Source organism: Mustela nigripes, chromosome 3, assembly GCF_022355385.1.
Source record: "Mustela nigripes isolate SB6536 chromosome 3, MUSNIG.SB6536, whole genome shotgun sequence".
Classification (NCBI taxonomy): Eukaryota; Metazoa; Chordata; class Mammalia; order Carnivora; family Mustelidae; genus Mustela; species Mustela nigripes.
In genome coordinates this window covers 85,435,204-85,454,504 of record NC_081559.1, presented here as the reverse complement: position 1 = coordinate 85,454,504, position 19,301 = coordinate 85,435,204, and the positions used below count along the sequence as shown (strand labels likewise).

At 39.3% G+C, this 19,301-nt stretch overlaps 1 long non-coding RNA gene across 14 annotated transcripts in view; it reads left to right on the top strand.

The window, feature by feature from the left end:
• The first annotated feature begins 3,339 nt into the window (after window positions 1-3,339).
• The window catches only part of LOC132013906 (uncharacterized), a 74,520-nt gene continuing 58,558 nt past the window's right edge, over window positions 3,340-19,301 (top strand). For 11 of the 14 annotated variants that reach the window (XR_009403141.1, XR_009403153.1, XR_009403150.1 and 8 more), the window contains exons 1-3: window positions 4,056-4,093; window positions 5,621-5,671; window positions 12,495-12,552. This is a non-coding gene — a long non-coding RNA (uncharacterized LOC132013906). Of the gene's footprint in view, window positions 3,718-3,909; window positions 3,959-4,055; window positions 4,094-4,121; window positions 4,552-4,822; window positions 4,950-5,620; window positions 5,672-12,494; window positions 12,553-19,301 lie in introns of those variants that run through there. The other 3 variants (XR_009403144.1, XR_009403146.1, XR_009403143.1) reach the window with 3 other exon arrangements.

Below are 19,301 nucleotides of genomic sequence, written 5' to 3'. Positions count from 1 at the left end.
ACAGAACTGGAGAACTCTTAGGGGCGAAAGTTAAAGGGAAAGATCCCGGGTCCTCAATCCTGATCGCCTCTTCTTATACAGATATTTCTAATGACCAGATTTGAGATGCACATTAAGTTGTGTGGATTTCTCAGCACGTCTTCTGGAACTAAATTCTTTGCCCTTTTTCTTATTTATTTATTTTTTTTCTTTTTAGATGGCAGAGCCAGGAAAAAAAATTTAAAAAAAAAACTGCATGTGAATTGCCTCTTAGGGTGTGTGTGTTGGGGTGTGTGTATGGTGAATTTCTGGATTAGATCCCAATACTAAAAAGTAGTTTGGCATTTAAAAAAAGGGTCTCTAAGTAAATTAACATAGAGCACTGGGTTGACTGATCTCTGAATCCCTCTACATCTCACGGAGACCTCACTACAAACTGAGGGAGTGTGTGTAGGAGGAAAAGGAGAAAGGCCATAGAGGAACTTAGCAGGGAAGGAAGAGCATAATATTAAACGGTATGGGGTCTAAGTTTTGGGATATATATTTTTTTGATATTGCAATTAAAGTAAAATTAAAAAGAAAAGACTCCACCTTTGCTCTGAAGGGATTGGTTATGTAAATATGGAAGGGATTTCCTGGAGAATACAGCTTTCTACTGTATGGTTAATTAAATAATCACTCAAAAGCTTCCAACGTGACGCTTCTGTCGTAATCCAATCAGGTTACATAGGTCCTAAACAAGAAAGATATTTTCCACATCTGGAAGTCAGCAATTTAGCAAGTACTGCACATTATTAACCAATTCAGAGCCCACTTCCCAGGGGAATTTTTTTTTGAAGTTTAAGTGTTCTTAACCAATGCTCTGCTGTTTTGTTAATCAAAAAGCTGGTTTACACTGCACGTAATTGGAACTAATATAGAAGTAAATAAAGACAGCCAAATTTGAGGATGCTGAGCACAGGCATTTATCGGAAAAGGAAGAAATCTCTTAGCCTCCAATGGTTCAGGCTCAATTTCTTAAAGAACTGTGAGACTTTTTTTTTTTTTTTTTGAAGAGTGAAAGTGCTTGAGAACCTCAGAACACAAACTTCTAGTCCCACACAGCCTTTGGACTTCTAGCAAAGGTAAAGGTGGAGGTGTTAAAGAGGACTAAACAACCTCACGCCAGCTTTTCTGCTTTAATATTGTTAGTGTCACAGCCCCCTGTTTTCAGTCTGATGAAATCTGAAACAAATAATACCCTGATCCAACACCAGACTTTTACTTATATTAAGATAAACTGCTTTGAATTGTGCTTTGAATGTGTGCCTAAAGCAAGACTTTGAATTCAGGAGTCACTTGCAATTGTACTCAGAGGAGGGGAAAGCCACCACAGGGGTAGTCACATCCACACTCCCAGAGGTGCATGTCTTTGTATTTTGTATAGGGGGGGGGGCGCAAAAGCTATCCAGCATGACCACAGCCACTTCTTACTTTAAGTTGCAAGCAAGTAAAATTTCACAGTTGTTTACAGACTCACCTCTCTCCCAACTTGAGTAGTACAATGAGAATAACTAGATAAATTAATCTTCTTCCCCACCCCATTACAGATAATTTACCTATAGAAGAGGCGCATTCAAGATCATCAGTCTAAAAGTTAATTATAAAAAAAGGAAAATTAATGATTTCCAATATGGGCCAGACATATTTTAAATATTATGTTTTACATTACTTGTAATAGTACATACTAAATCTATGTATGATTTATCAAATTCCTCCTCTGAGATTTCTCTCTATTGTTAATGTCCTTTTTTCGTCCTCTTCCCACTTTCCCCTCCTTTTTATTAAAAAAAAAAATTGAATCCAGCTTTCTCTAGAAGTTTGCTTTTCAGTATCCCCACTTCCATTCCCAAGGAAGAAGGATTCCATTCATTGCAAGGACTGATTCCAGTCAAGATCCCACTCACTGCATTAGCCCAGGTAGTCATTGGATGATGGTTCCAGTCGCAGACACTCTTAGCAAAACCTCAGGTCAAAGGGTCCAAGGGAAGGGCTAACAAATCACTTGTCTTTATTATGTATATTAGTGTCAGGTTACTTAGGATCTGGCTGGGGAGAGAGAGAGAGAGAGAGAGAGAGAGACTCGAGTATTTCCATTAAAAACACCTAATCATCTGATTGCTCTGGGCTCAGTAATTGTTGAAGTGGCAGGAGGCAGCCCCAACACTTAGGACTGGGAGTTCCGACTTTCGAGTATTTGATTTGGGGTTAAAAAAAAAAAAAGCAATCTTTCAGGTTCCCATTAAGGTGTATGTTTGGATGATGGCAAGGGAACGGTCTCTGAGAGGGGTGAGCGCGCACGAGGGTTGCCCCCCGCCCCTGCCTGGCACGCCCCTGGCACTCTAGTCCTTATTTGACCAAGAGTTCCCACCAACGCAGAGGCGGTGAGATCGGAGGAAGCCGAATATAAATTTGTTCCGAACACTCCCTTAGTCCGAAGGCCAGGTCGGGGACAATGAGGATCGTGGGATCAGCAGGATGCATAAGCGCAGGGCGCAGGGAAAAGTCGAGAGAGGACTGGTGCTTTCGGCTCCTCACACAGCAAAAACAAGTCCTGCAAATGAATCGCTCCTTCCCGATCTTTCTTTCCCATTAATAATCCATTTCGAGATTAGCGCAGACGAAGGGGATTAAAACAACAGATACAAGTAAATCTGAAATGATATTGCCATCGACATTGGAGGGAGAAAAAAAATTCTTTAGTATTTCTTTCAGTAAAATAAACTGCCTCCCTCAGGATTCCCTCCACCCAGGCAGGGTGAGAAGATGCACTTTTGTTTTCCAATTTCCTTCTGCCAGGATCTGGTGCCTGTCCCCCAATTCACCTCTCAATCTGTCAATTTCCCCAACTTTCATAGCAGTTCGCCCCCCCTTCCCCCACCCCTCGCGCCAGCCCCCAGCTCCGCTCCCCGGCCCAGAAGCCCGAAGAGATACAATGTTTCTGCCCTTGAACACGCAGGCTGTGGAAGGAATTCGAATTTGGCCCAGCTAATGAATATTTTTTTATAGCAAATTTTGTTTATTTTGTACCATGTGGAGAAAATAAGAAAAAAAAAAAAAAGAAAACGTATTCTCGTTTTGAAACGGAATTGATCTTTCATCTAGAGGAATTATTTCAACCCTGTGTTGTTACGCAGGAGGTGGGCAACTTCTTTTAGAGTTGCAAGCAAAGGGTGATAAGGGAGACCCCTGGATTGGAGTGTGTGTGGAGGGGGTGGGGGGCGGCAGGGGTCCAAGTCAAGCCAAACGGTTTTCTCACGTGCAAACTTGCAATCCAATCCATTCGGAGTTGAGCCTAGGATAGGAGGGGAAAATCTATTTAAAAAAAAAAAAAATCAGGAGCATCTCTCTGAGAAACCCTCTTAAACAAAATCAAAACAGGACTAGAGAACCTCAGACCGACCCTAACATCCCTGCTGTGAGGCCCGCGGGCTGTGGAATCACGCACGTCACCTGGCCCCAGCAGGGCGGCCAGCTGAGGGGTTCTTTTTATTTTATTTTCCTTTATTTTTTGAAGTTAAGGCTGAATCTGGGCTTCAGTGCTTTTGCCAACGTCTTCCCTGAAAGGATCCAGCAAACTTCAGGACTCAAATGAGCGTCTTAATTTATTGATGCAAAACAGGTCTGCTTGTCGCCCCCAATTCTCGGCGCGCTCGGTCCCCCACGCCCCCAGCTTCGGTCCCTCCATTCGATCTCAGGGTAAGGCCCCGCCGCACAGGCGGAGGAGCACGTGGAGGGGGGGGGGGTGTCGGTCCCCGCCCGCTCGCCCGCTCGCCCGCCCTCCCCAGACCCGTACCCTCCCGGGAACCCCGCGACCCCCGCCCCGCCGCCGGGTCAGCTGACCTGGGTCGCTAGCTAGCCTGCTCCCCGCCCGCCGCCCTGTTTCCGGTCCCCGGGGTCCGCGAGCTGCGCAAGGAGCGGGAGCGGCCGCAGCCGGGAGGTGATGCTGGGGGCTGATTACCATGAGAAAGGCTGTGCCTGGAAAAGCCTCCTCCACGCGACTGTCAATCTCTCCAGGGGAGGGGGGGGGGGGGGGACGGAAAGGGGCCCTGTAGGAGTCACCAGAAAACTTGGAGTAAGTTGGATGCGACGCAGGCCCGAGGAGGTGGCTTTCGCCTCAACTTGGAAGGCTGTGGCGTTAAGGGCGCGGACGCCAGCAGCTTCGCCAGGGAATTAGAAACCAAAAATCCTTCCTTTCCTCCCTCCCTCTTGCCCTCCTGTCAGCCCTCCCTGTCCTTTATCCTTATTTTCTTGAAATTCTTTTCCAATTGCATTTTCTACATTCTCCTTTCTTTTTATCTGATTATCTTCTTTTTGCAATCTCTTGTTTTGTTTCTTAGCATCCCCTCTCTCTCTGGCTCTCGCTCTCGCTCTGATTCTTTTGTGCCTCCTTTATGTGTCCAGATTTATCATTTAGTTTTGAAAACACAGTGTTTAATATGTAATTAATCTACCAGCAGGAGGTCAGGGACGCCTTAACTAAAATAACTCCCTGGGTCATCAGAGAGCAAGTTCACCAGGTGTCAGTGAAAAGTAAATCATAAAAATAAATATAAATCAATATCTTAGTAATCAAATGGTTTCTTATCCTGAATCATATCAGCTCAAACTGATTTTTTTTTAAAAGATACAATCTTCCTGGAAAAAAATAATAATACTTGAAAAAGAGAAATAATTTATAAGTAAAACAATGTGAAAAAATTCTCATTTATAATGAAACTTTGGCAGTACTTAACAGACTTTAGAAATTACGATAGGTAATTTAAAGAAACTGAAACTGATTTATCTTTTAATGTTTATTCAGAAAGCATAAAAAATTCCTAAAGCACCCTCACTTCAGAGAGAAACAAGTTTATTTGTACTTGCTAAACAAATTCACAACTTGAGTCCTTGGGTTGGTTTCTTGGCCAGGTTGCCCCATTACCTAGCAGGTGAGTGAACACGGGGCTGCTTATGTCATGAATGTGGCTATGTTTTTGTTTTCCTTATTTTTTTGCCTTTCATTCATTTTTGAGCACATTTGTGTTCACTTATTGAAATTCAGAGTTTGCACTTGTTTACAATTTGTTTACTTTGTTGCATTTTTAGAACTTGTTAGAAGTCAATTGAACATGTATATTAAGCTGCTTTTTAGGCCAAGAAAAATAAAGATGCATTAGAAAGATGCCTTTTATGCTTCATAATTATTAATTGACATTTTATGATGAATAATTAATCATTTGAATAATTTTGGTATCTCTGATCTGAACACATATTTGCATATCTAATGCTTGATTTTAGCTGTGTTTTTTTTTTTTTAATCATTCTCTTAGGACAAAGAAACAAAGTAACATTTTAATGTAAAATTTCTTTTTAGCATTTGTGTAAGTTTATTAAGTTGTAGTATTCTTTCTAGATAGCCATAAAACTTAACAATTTGTAAACCACTTATGTAGCAATAACATACAAATATGTGACAAAACTAGTTAATTAGGAAAAACAATACCCTGTGTAAAATCAGTTCACTCTCCTCTCCAAATGCAGAGATAAGCACTGATTATGCACCATATTTTTCTTATTGGAATTTGATCATTGAATTTTTTGGTTATGTCTATTTATACAGGTCAAAAAGTGGAACACTGAGATAATTGACAAATAAGACATGGTACTTAAGGTAATTTTTCATTTTTTTACTTATTAATATATAGTCTGATTTAAAGTCCTTTAAAAATGATCATGCAAATATGTCCGTGGAATCTTAATGCCCCTGTGTCAGTTGAAGTCTGAAGGATCTATTTCTGATGCTAGCAGTGCAGATTACTACCTGTATGATTACAGGCAACTAACTCTAAACTTGTTTGCTTATCAACAATGTGAATATGCTAATAGTGTTCATTCCTTAGGGTTTTTATCGGGAATTAAATGAAGTTAATACATGAAATGTCATTACAATATAGCTTTATTGTTATAATGGAAAGTTGAAAAAATAACACGGAACATACAGATCAATTAGAGATAGTATAAATTAATTTTGACTACTAAAAACAACTATTTAACTTTAGTATCATTCATAATTTTTGTATTGAGAAATGAATGCCTTGTCACTAAGTGAAGAAATAAAATGGAAAACATCATAAGATTTATAGCTAGTTTATGAATCTTTAGACCTGTTCAAGGGATGCATAGCCATCGATGTGAGAATAAATACAGTATTTCTTTATTATGTTCATTCAGCAGTTAATTTATTGTATTCAAGATGGTCATAATTTGGTTATAAATATCAGACTTCTTTTAATCCAAGTGTATAAACTTGAAGTTTCTCATGTTGTTTAGTAACATACTGTCTTTGAGTATAAGGGTTAAATGTGCAAAAGCTCAGAAGCAGTCTTGAGTAAGAATTGTGAGAAAAAAAGGCAAATTTACAAATTTGGAGACCAGGAATTTGGCTGTCAGAGCATTATTTGCTGTAAGACCATTCATAATGAACTGAATATTCCCTTTTGGAATTGTAGTTATCCTGGGGTTTGTGCTAATTCCAAGTACCTATAGTGGCGGAGAAAATCAGTTTATTAAATGGAAAATGAAATCCCTAGTCTCTTAAACATCCACAAGACCAGATTTTCTTTTTGGTGCAAAAGCTGAAAAATCGATGCAAATGCTAAGGGGAAAAAAACTATTGTGATTTTTAATCCCAATACTGATGGCTCTTTGTTGTTGTTTTCTTTGACTCCTCAAAACACTCCAAGTGTCCCCTAATTGTTTCCTTTCTCAGAGAATTCCTTCCAAACTCCTTGTAGGTCAAAACCACCAAAAGGGCCATTTGGACATCAGCCTGGGGGCTCAGAGTGGCCTGTACCTTTTTCTTTTCCCTTTTTAAAGGGAAATGGAACCAGCAATTGTTTGTACCTACAGATTGTCTGGTGACCTGGAAATAACTTCATACTGCTTTGTGGTCTTCTGTAATAGTCCTCATTCTGTTAAAAGGTCAAAATTATAAACTTTGTGCTCTACTCAGTTCTAATTTTGCACCATTCCAGGGGGGTGATTTTTGGTTGTCAGAGTTGTTTCAGGTATTTAAATATAAAAACCTTCCTCTCAAAAATGTTCTTCTCCATGATAATCACAATATGATAATCACAATACTATGCCATAATAGTAGCTAAGAAAATAACAACAACAACAACAACAACACAACTGCTTCTCTAGGCCTGACAGTTTTAGAGCTGACCTAGGGAGAATTGATGACTTTCTCTAGAAGTCAAGTGTCTGGTTCTATGTAGGACTTTGAATCTGTCAGGACCACCTTCATGGCCAACACCACATGCACAGGTTATCCACAATCATCTCGCCTTTCGCAGATATCCTTCCGAACCACTTGTGTCTACCCACTCTGCACACTCTATCATGTTCCACTTCCAGTCTTGCTGGATGATTGTGTTAGCGTTTGTTTTTCCATGTACGGCTTATTTTGCCTCTTGGACCTAATACTTAGGCTCATTTATCTAGTTACGACATTGACTGAAGTCAAATGCTCAGGCTGAATTCTTTCTCTAGCTTTGTTGCCTGTGGCTTCACAGGTCAATTCAGTCTTCTCTCCAGGACCCTCGGCTCCAGAAAGGCTCCTATGTACAGTTTCCTCCTCACTAACCCTGGCTCCAGTGTTGGGCCCAAGCACAGGACAAATTAGTGATGAAGATCATGATACAGGCATATCTGGGAATACTTCTTCATTCTTTCTTTTCTTTTTAAAGATTTATTTATTTATTTATTTGACAGACAGAGATCACAAGTAGGCAGAGAGAGAAAGGAGGAGCAGGCAGAGAGCCCGATGCGGGGCTCGATCCCAGGATGCCGGAATCGTGACCCAAGCCGAAGGCAGAGGCCTTAACCCACTGAGCCACTCAAGCACCCCAATAGTTCTTATTTCTTATATAATTCTTTTATTGCCTGTTGACTGCAAACTGGATGTATTTGACACTAGATTCTTTATAGTCTCCTCAATGATAGCCTATTACAATGGCAAAGATACAGATTTGGGAATTAGATGAATTGGGTTTGATTCCCTGCTTTGTGTGTATTAATTGTGTATTGAGGACAAGATATTAAACTCTTATGAACCTCATTTTAAAAATGAGCGAAAGAAAGGTGCCTGGCTGACTTAGTAGGTAAAACATGTAACTCTTAATCTTGGGGTTGTGAATTTGAACCCCACGTTGGGCATAGAGATTACTTTAAAAAAAAAAGGGCAAGAGAAAACTTAGGTTTTAGCTGATTGTGATGAAAAAATATAACAACATATGTAAAATGTCTGATACAGGATACATGTATTGATAAGTAGGAATTCCTTCCCATGAATTATCTGAAAAATATATGAAGTTAAATTATTAAAAAGTAGTGTAGATGTAGCATGTGTTTTAGTTTTTAATTTTATTATTTTAATTATTATTATTATTTATTTTATGATTCTACTAGGAATTATTTAACTGGTTCTTTCATTATACAGGCATCAATGCTTACTGATAACAAAATTAGAAAAATAGGAGGTACCAGGAGAGGTACCTGGGTAGCTCAGTTAGTTAAGCATCTGACTATTTAGTTCTACTCAGGTCATGATCTTGGGGTCATGGGATCGAGCCCCACATCAGGCTCCAGGCTGGACCTGGAGTCTGGTTGGGATTCTCTCTCTCCCTTTCCCTCTGTCCCTCACTGCTGCTCACATGCATGCTTTCTTTCTAAATAAATAAATAAAATCTTAAAAAAAAAAAAAAAGAGAGAGAGAGAAAAGAAAAATACCATGGAGTTTTTTGAATTTGTAGTAGAAAAGGTGTGTGTGGGGTGTTCGTGTTTTCACGATAACAAACACCATGATACTAGCCTGTAAGATTATATATTTCACATGTGCATTTGTAATTGTAAGACAATGGTATTTTCCCGTGTCATTCTCCCCATGTGACGTGGCAAGGGAGGGGGCAGTCTTGTAGCTTGCTTAGTGTGGTCAGAAAGTGTCAAAGATCCCATTAGCTCAAAGTGAAAGGAAGAGGATCTTAGCACTGTCCAAAGCTCTTCCCCTACTCCTACCCAAATCTTAGAGCATTGAAGGACTCGTGGAAGGGGTAGAAGGGATAGAAGGGCACTGAGAACTTTGGCCTGCAGTATCTTCTTCCTCGCCCTCAAGTTGAGTGCTGAAACATCTACTTAAAAAAATAAAAATAAAAAAGTAAGACTATGTGTATAGCACAGATATTGCTTCACTCTCCTGCCAGCAAATTTGGGAGTGGGGTTGGTCAGCAGGCCCTGGCATGATCTACTGTGTATGTGACTTTTCTACCCTATGCCCTAGAAAGGAGGGCGTCAGGGGAGGACTGGGCTGTGGACACAGGGAGCATATTGGTCCGATGGTTCTACCACAGTACGATCCAGGCTTCTTTCTCTCTCTCTCTGGAACTAACTTCGCTACATACACACAAGAAATCTGTTCCTATTAGGTTTTTCCTTGACTGTTGTGGAACAATAAGTATGGCCCCTGGGGCAAAAGGGTAATTCTTCTGGGCTGAGGACAACTAGCTTACCTAATTGTTCTTGGGTATGTCTGGACCCTTCTAGACAAGAGGGACAAAACAAAAGTGAATGTGCACAAAAAATCTTGGCCTTTCAAAACAAGAAGGAAAAATTAAAACCTCATTCTTTTAAAGCTTAATTTATCTATCTAACAAATATTTAGAATTTCAGTTTAGAGAAATCAGCATGATCCTGAGGTATAGTGTTACCTACCATCATCTACAAATTATATAGAATATCGAAACAGTATTTACGATCGTTTGCATGGTCCTTAGGTAGAGACGATCTCTATTGAAGTTCTGCTTCTACTAGGAAGGGTTCTTGTGTGGCTGAGGGAAATATTCAGGACTGTATTTGCAGAAGTACGCTTGCATTTGCAATCACTTTGAACTTTGGTTTTGGAACAACGCAATGTGTTTTATGATATTGAAGCAAAGTACCATCACCTGGAAATTTTTAATCATTGCTTCATTTAGGATCTCTAAATAGTAATTTATTTGACAAAGGAAGGTGATCAATCATTGATGCATGTTTCCCAATCCCCTAGAACAGTGTCTATTATATCATAAATATTTGTTGTTTTTTTGTAAAATCTGACGTTCATTAAGAAGCTTTAAAGGGAAATAAAGTGATCTCTCATTTCACACTTGTAGTGATTTGGATAAGAATGAGGATAAATGAAGATATCAGGCAGGGATATGAACTTAGGGACTCAGACACACACACCTCCTTTTTATCAAGTAATGTACCCAGTTACATTATTTAACATAAACTGTCTTATTCCTCTTCCTCTGTATCAGTTTTACACCTGGCCTAAAATAAATAAACATATGCAGAACTATGTGTATATATATTTGTCTTTCTCTTTCAATGACTCTGATGAGTCTTTCCATGGTTGACTTTTATGTAAATGTATTAAATTTTAATAAGAGTTTTTTCCTGAAAAAAGAAAGAAAGCATAAGGAGAAAATGGACCGGACTAATACAAGTACGGTTTGCTTACAAAGGCAAGTGTGAATTTGCAGTTTAGGATAAATGATCTCTTCGCCTGCTAAGACCACACAACAGCTAAAGAAAGAAAATGAAAAGATGAGAAGCCGCGTTTTGTTTCTCCTTTAAGTAAATGAGCAGTCTCCATCAACCAATGGTCTAGATGATTCTCTTGCCAGCAGTTTCATTTTCATGTAGAATAGTAACTGGTTGCTCAAAGGTCTTGAGGTGAAAAGTGTGAGCCCTATTTACAATGCTTTCTTTCTCCTGTACCCTTCCTTCTCTCTTCTTCCCTCTGCTTCGGGTCCTATTTCTCAGGGCCTTCACCACTCCTTACCTTTCTTTTGGTGCTCCCTTTTCAGAGGGAAACCTATCGAAAGATAGCCTTGTCCACAGTCTTCAACAGGCTTAACTTTTAAATAATAAGCTATAAGGGGCACCTGGGTGGCTCAGTGGGTTAAAGCCTCTGCCTTTGGCTTGGTTCATGATCCCAGGGTCCTGGGATCGAGTCCCACATCTGGCTCTCTGCTCAGCAGGGAGCCTGCTTTCTCCTCTCTTTCTCTCCCTGCCTCTCTGCCTACTTGTGATCTCTGCCTGTCAAATAAATAAAATTTAATAAATAAATAAATAAATAATAAGCTAATTAAAAGGAAGATTAGAAATTTCCACTATATTGCAGAAACCTACCCAGAGCAAACAGAATGTTGACCTGAAATATTGTAAGGAAGGCAGTTCAATACCATTATTGTATGTTCAGTGCCTTGAGTGGAGTTTGGTGGCTGAGAGGTGTGGAAGTATGTCTGTTGAATGAATGAATGCATGCATACGTGAATACTGCAGAAAGGAAGCCAGGCTAAGACAACAGGTGCCATTTGTTCCACATGACAAATAAGAATCAAAAGATATTAATGTAGGTGCAAAAATCACCTGTGGTCATAAACAGGATTCTGACATTATTTTTGAATTCCAAGTATAAGATTTTATTTCCAAAATGAAATACCAAAATCATTTACCAAGCAATAGAGATATAACAGTCTCTCAGTCACTCACTTGCAAAGGAAATTTTCAATACAAATAAAGTCATACATATTTATACTAGGGTAATTCAAAATAACTTCCTCACATAAGCACTGCTACATTCAAATAAAATCTTGCCAACACTTCTGAGTACATTGCTTTAAGGAAAAAAAAATGCTCCCTGTAGCGTCCGAACTATTTAAAAATCTTGCCAGCTTCTTCAACATACATCAGTTATCTCTCTTTAAATCACTGACAAGAATTTAAAAACTGCTTCATCAGAACAACTGTTACCCTTTCTCATACTCTAGTTAGAACCTGATCTTCTAAAAAGGACCATATTTACAGCTTCTTTTGAAATTTTGAAACCATTTGGCTGATATGTTTTTGCTACATTTTCTTTTCTTGATTTAATTACTGGGGACATTTGCATGAAAACAGGAGGACAGAGACATAAGATTTTTGTCTTATGAGTTCATCTGTTTCTGGTGCTTATTCCCCACCTGAGATCAGTATTTGTTTTATTCTAATTGGGAAGCCAGGAGCTGGATTGGAAATGAAGTTGTTGGAGGTGAAATAAAGTTCAGAAATAGGGACACAGGAGGCTAAGGGACTGGTGGAGGATATGATAAGGGTTTTTCTCCTAGGCTACTTATTTACAAGTAGTCATTATGTCAGTGACACATGGTGTTTTATTGAAAAGGTTAGAAACCAGGGAACTCTACAGAATTGGTTGGTGCTTCTCTAAGGATACCACACTCAGGCAGTCACTACTCAGTTGTAGGTGTTGACATGCATCAGAGAAAACAGTGAAGGCTCTGAGCCTCGGTCCCCCAGGAACTCTAGAGATGGCCACCAGAAGTGGGGAAGGAGATAACGCCAAATGCCCCACTAATTCTGACCACCTTGCAAATGTTTGTGGTTTTTCACAGGAGAATCAGAGAAGACTATCAGGATGAATTCTGAGCATCTTCAGCTGGATTTTCATGGGTATGTAGAAATATACGTGGTCAGAGTTGAAGTCATAATCTTCTAACTTGTCACGTTCTTCCATATTTTACCGCTTGCTGAAGGGCACAACTGTCCATCCAGTCCCAAGCCCAAATTCTGAGGTGACTTTTGACTTCTCTCTTTTTTAAAAAAATCCATACGTCATCACCCAGCCAATGTTATTAAATCCTTACCTCCTCGAGTTTCTCAGATGTGCTCACATTGCCCAAATCCTCCATACCGACATTCCTGCCCCACTCAGGGACTCATCATCTCTTTCCTGGAAGGCTGGGCCCACCTCCCCACTCGCTTTCCTGTTCCCTGTCTTTTCTCCCTCACGTCCATTCTCCACACCATGACCAGAGTCAACGAGTGATGCGGAACATATCTGACTGTGGCGCTGCTGAGCCTAAAACCCGTTGGCTGTTTCCACATGACATCACTGTGGTGCTTCACAAAGTCACCTAATCCCAAAGATGGAACCCTGAGGACGGCTGTTTTCATATTTATACTTCTTAATTAGTACTTATATTTAGCAATTTAAACTTTGCTTCTCTTTCACAGCTGTGGGTAAAACTGAGACTCTAAGTCGGCGGGCCAAGTTAGTCCTGCCTGCTCCCCCGGTTTGAATACTGCAGTGTGAGAGGCACAGGGCCAGGGCCGTAAATCACGGGTTCTTTAGCCAAGCACACGAGGCCCTCGGAGGTGGAACGTGTCCTCTCCTGCCAATCTTAATGGCACATTACACTTTCATACTACAGTTTGTATTTTCCCCTAAAAAAACCCTGCATTATTCCCAATGTTAGGGATGTTGCCTATGCTATTAACTGGGAATATTCTCTGCTATCCCTCCATTTGGCTGACTTCTGTGTACATTCTCTAACTCAGCTCACATGTCCTCTCCTCCTGGAAATCTGGGGCTGGCTCCCCTGTGTCCTCATGGCACTTGGCATCCTGCACGGCTCTCCTTCCTTTATATGTCTACTCTCAACACAGTAGAGAGTCCCAGGAAGTAGGGACACTGTCATTTTCATCTTTATGCCCTATTATGGGCTGAATGTTGTATCTTCCAGAATTCGTTTATTGAAGGCCTAACTCCCAATGTGACGGTGCGTGGTGGTAGGACATTTGGGAGGTAATTAGGTTGAGATGAGTTCATAAGGGCAGGGTGCCCACGGTGGGATTAATACCCTTGTAAGCAGAAGAACACTGAGAGCTCGCTCTCCTTCTGCACATGTGTGAGGGGAAGGGCACATGAGCCCCCAGCAAGTGGTGGCCATTTATAAGCTAGGAAGCCAGTTCTTGCCAGGAAGTGAATTCCCTGACACCTTGATCTTAGAATTCCCGGGTTTCAGAGCTCTAAGAATTAAATGTCTATTGTTTAAGCCACGCAGTCTGTGGTATTTTGTTGTAACAGCCCAAGCTAAGACATAGCCTCAACTCAAAGTATCTGGCACATGGTGGACACTTAAAAATACATTTTGAAGTGAACGTGAATGTCATGGTACAGGTTAATTTTCACCACTGGACAAAGAACTCCAGGCACACACGTGTTCTTCAGACAATGCATTTAGCTGCGGGAGCACTCTAGTCTTCCTGCACTTCATATTAATAGGGGACCCAAAAGTTGGAAAGGTCTCATAGTAGTTTTGAATAACTTATATTTAGTTTAGACATGCATTTGCAAAAGTATTCAAATAAAAATAACTTTCACATGTAAAACATTTTCAAATTTCAAAGCTTTTACATATGTATTATCTTCACTTGATCCTTACAATAAACTTTCAAGGTTGGCAGATATTATTATGCCCAATTTGGAAAAGCAGGAAATTAAGATTTTGATGGAGTAAGACAAAATAATCAAACCCATTTTGGAAGTCCCAAGTATGTTTCAGATATGGAAGCATCTTTGTGAAACTGGCAAAGAGCAAATTTTAGTATTCTTCTGTGACAGATGAGGAAACAGGGTGTTGAGAGGACTGGCTCAGAGTCACAGGGGGCCACCGTTAAAGGCAAATTGAACTCTATCCTGTGACTCAGATTAGTCCTGATGCATAAATGTACATTTATGTGTACATGTTAGAAAGGGAGTCTTGGTTTTAAGAAAGCATCCTGAAGAAATTTTTTCTTTTCTCGTCCATAGCTGGTTTGTTACTTGTCTTTCAGCACATAAAGACACCAAATAAGAAACAGAGTTGTTTAAGAGAGTAGTTTGGGAGCAAAATTGGAAAACTATTTTGGTTTATTTAAGATGGAGGAGTTGGGGCAGCAGGGATCATATTGAGTGATCCTATATGGATCATAAACATTTAAAAATAATTTCTTCCTTTTGTCATAAAGTCATAAAATACTTAGTTTTAACTAAACATAATGAGACCATCTCAATATATCTTACCTGTAAGTTTCTAGGATTTTTTTCCCTAATAAATGTGAAGCCCAAGAAAAGGCATATTTATTATAGTTCTGTTGTTGAATGAAAATGCTACTTCCAGCAAGAGACTTTTACTTCTGTCTACTTAGAATTTTATAAAGCAAATTTGGCAGATACTCTTCTGAGGGGAGAAAAATTTCACATAAGTTAGGATGGTAGATAAAAACACATTATTTATTTGTGCTTTGAGTCACTCTTGAGAGGCCAGTAATACAAAATAAATTCTGTATAGCCTATGAAGCAATGACTAAATGCAAAGATATTTGTAATCATCTCCCTACCTACCCTTTGAAATTGGTTAGTTTTACAAAGTATGTCCTTATGTGTAAATACGTTAAAGTTGAAATGTGTCAGTTGAGGATTATGAGCTAATTAATAAATTCAAATACAAGACAGGCACTTCATTTCCTAAACTAATGAATTGCTTGACAATTACACACATGTATTACATAGTTATTCATTCAGCAAATGCTTACCAATTGCCTACTATGTGTTGGTAGGAGAAAAAGGATACAGCAGTGATCAAGACAAACCTGATCTTTGCAGGCTGGTGAGGAAGACAGACTGTGCGTGATGAGTGCTATTGGGAATATAGACAACAGACCCATCCAGCCAAATGATAGCTATAAAATAAAGTAAAGGCAAGAGTAGATCTTCCTAATGCACAAAAGGTCAGGTCTTTGAAATCCATTAACCACCACTGAAATTAGTTTAAATCACCTGTGACATGTTATAACTTTCCAGGCGGGGCTAAAGGCATGTTGGGACCTCAGAGCAGGCTGGGAGGGAGAGAGGAGAAAGCCTAGAGTCAGTTTCAGGGAGGGAGGCCAGTGTTCCAATGACAATAGCTAGAGGACTTTGATGCTTAAAGCTCACGAGAGGCTGACCTAATATCCAGGGCTCATTCTGGTGGGCGGTAGTTCTTGCCAAGTATGAGGCAGTAGCTCTGAATTTCTGGGGGTTCTGTTTCAGTGGAAATAGGACCCTAGTCAGCTGCTGGGTCTCATGGATAGATTCTAGCCACTGACAGGAGGATCCTGGCAAGGACTAGACAGATTATCATGGGAAGAGCCTCAGACTGGGGTTCAGGCCTAGGCACATGTTCCAGGAGAGAACCAAAGTGTGAAATGGGCACCAAAGTGGGCACAGTGAATAATCAGAAGGGACTGGGTGTTGGGGGTGCGGGGCTGCTCCTTCTGTGGCTTTAGGGTGTGTTGGTTCCCCCTATATGGCAGGTTTGGTCTCCCTTTCCTCAGTTCCCTCTTCCTCCAGCCACCACAGCTCCTTTCTTTCACATCTCTTTGTATTCCAGTACTATCTGTGATGCCCAAATAGCGAATAAGGCCTCTGTGTGCACCAAGAACAGTTCATAGCTTTTGAATGCGGATTTGGCTTTTGTTGGGATGATATTATTTTCATTGTCAGTTCATTAGAATATAGGTTGTGCTTGGGTTTTTGCTGTGAAAGGCATGATGCTTAAAATTTAAACAAATATAAACATTTTGTTTTTGTATTTTGTTTTGTATTTGTATTTGTATTTTGGTTTCTTGACTCTAATGGTTAGACTTTTTTTTTTTTTTTTTAACCTAGAACAACAAAAAATGATAGCAAAGCTATAAAGAAGTCTTTAATCAGTGAATGCATGAATTTTGTTTCCTTAGGCCTTTTTCCTCTTGACTTGTGAGAACCAAATAGCATATCCGCATATGTTGTTCCTATGTAGTGAATTATGTCTTTAGAAGTGAGCCCAATAGATATAAGCTTATCATTTGTTTGTGTTTTTGCTCAACTTTATTCTTTTTTAAAATCACATTAAAGATGAGATTTTATTTTCTGTTTGAATGTAGCTTCACTCTTCTGTCTATGTTTTCAGGTGCATTTATATTATATTATATTAATATAGAAATATATATATATATATATATATATATATATATATATATATATATATATATTTAAAAGGTGGAGCTACACAGCACAAATTTAACTGGATCACTTACCACCTGGCAAGTGATCTTGGCCAAGTCCCTTACTGTCATTGGGCCTTAGTTTCTATATCTAAAAACTTAAGATAATAGGACCAACCTGATGGGAACCGTGATGCAGAGCAGATGTGACAGTGGAGATCCAAGTGTGCGTTGCTTGTAAAGCACCAGTGCAGGTGTTTAGAATTTATATTCAGATGCAGGTTATGCTCACATCATATAAATTAAAATGTGAATGCATTCAAAAGCTCAACCAGTTCCTGAGGCAAAAAATGTGAAATGGCAATGACTAAGAGGGTCAGTGAAACTCTTGGCTTCTAACCAATCCTGTACAAAATCTTTCCTAACCACATATTTTGAAAGATGAGGAAAGATAAAGGAATGAGAAAACTGCCCTTTTTCTCTAACCCTTGAAACATTCCCCCCCGCCACCCCCCCCAAGAAACTGAGCTATGGAAGCTTGAGGCCTAACTCAGTACGGAAGGTAGTCATTCAAAGAACTGTTTAGAATGTTGTGTTTATGAAAGTGAGGTGCCATGAATATGTACTTGTATCAGACAGAGGTGGACATGATCAGAACAAGCTTGTTCACAGAGGCCTTCTCTCTGCTTGGCCATGAGTCACAAAAATCTGACATCTGGACGCGAAATGCTTCCTTGAACAAAAATTGAAACGTGTGTGTGTGTGTGTGTGTGTGTTTAATATGTAAAGGAAGAATGAAATTGAGATACCAAACTCTTTCATTGACTCAAGTTTAGGGCCAGATTTTAATAATGCAGCTGTCCAGATGTGAGACACTAATGAGAACATAAGGAATTCCTGGATAGAAAAGGGATGGTTGGCCCAATGGCCTGTCTCCTTCAAGTTTATTGCAACACACCTCTCTGTGTTGTCAGCATATCTTCCAACCCCTTTGCCTACATAAACATGTCCAGCTGTCTCTTAAACTCATTTTACTTTATGTTTCACTCAATGGACTTATTTGGTAATTTGTAGTGTTTTCTATATGCTGGTAGATCTTTGAATGATATAGTCCTACATTATCACTACTTCTTAATCACATGAAGTATTTCAATAACAAAATATAGCAGATATCATTGGAAATTTGGAAGACCTCAAATATACCTATAATAAATTTAGAAAGAAATAACTGTTATTTTGTTAATCTATGTTTTCATCTTTCTCAAAAATGTGAAGAGATAGATGAGTAGTGATTAAGGTGGGTAAACATAAAAACTTTCTTGCACTGTATTAGTTTCATTAAATGTTTTGTAGTGAGAAGAAAATGCTAAGCTCAAGTGATATAATAAGGAAAATGATCTGATGCTTTATTTTGATTGGGTTAAAGCCATATTCCAGATAATATTTTCCTTCCTTGATTATATTAATATTTCAGGCTAACATAAATTTGAGTTGAATTATTTAAAATATAGAATCCGTATAGAAAAGATTTTCTGTTAAAATCCTTTTTTCCAAAATTTTCCAGATTATTAGGGACTAGGGGACTTGGGCTGAATTCTTAGGTTGACCCTGGGTCCTTCTCATTGGAGAATACACCTAAAAATTTACTTGAAGATTTGATGGGAACTCATAGAAGTGTAGAAATAACTAAATGTTCATTAGCTGAACATTTTGCATTTTCATGTTTGAATACCATTGTTTTAAAATTATTTCAATATATGTGTGTTGATTTGATATGTGTGTCACATCAAATCGTATGATTATATGTCAGTTTTAGTCTTTTATTCACAAACACTTAGGGTGACCAACTTGTCTAGGCTCACCTGGCATTTCCTACCTTTAGCCAGAAAGTCCCACTTCCAGTGAAATCCCTCAGTTCCTGGCAAGCAGGTACTACACAAACACATAGGGAAAAGAGAATCTACCTCTAAGATTTGCTTGGCTTCTTGTCTGCATACTCTTCAGATTCTGGGAACTCAAAAAGCAAAGTGTTGCATCAGCATTAAGGATTTTACTCTCTTGTTATAACAGCCTATGTTAGGGTGTCAGCGCCTTGGTCACTAGGGTGAAAGATGATCCATGTGATTTTTTTCTTTTGTTTCTAAGCTCAGATGTGGGATGTTTTATCTAAAGAGAGAGAGTGCGTGCAAGCTGGAAAATGTTTAAAAAATCAAACCTATTTTCTTCCTAACTTTTCTCCCTCAAGTCCCTTTCTCTCTAGACATGCTCTAAGATACACTTTAAATCTAGCACCTTGAACGACCTCCAAAATCTCTGAAGCCTAAGTTCTGTCTTATTGCCCAGATTATAGTTGGAAAAAATTATCTACATTGAGTGACTTTCATCTTATGGGCCTCATAACTAAAGTGATT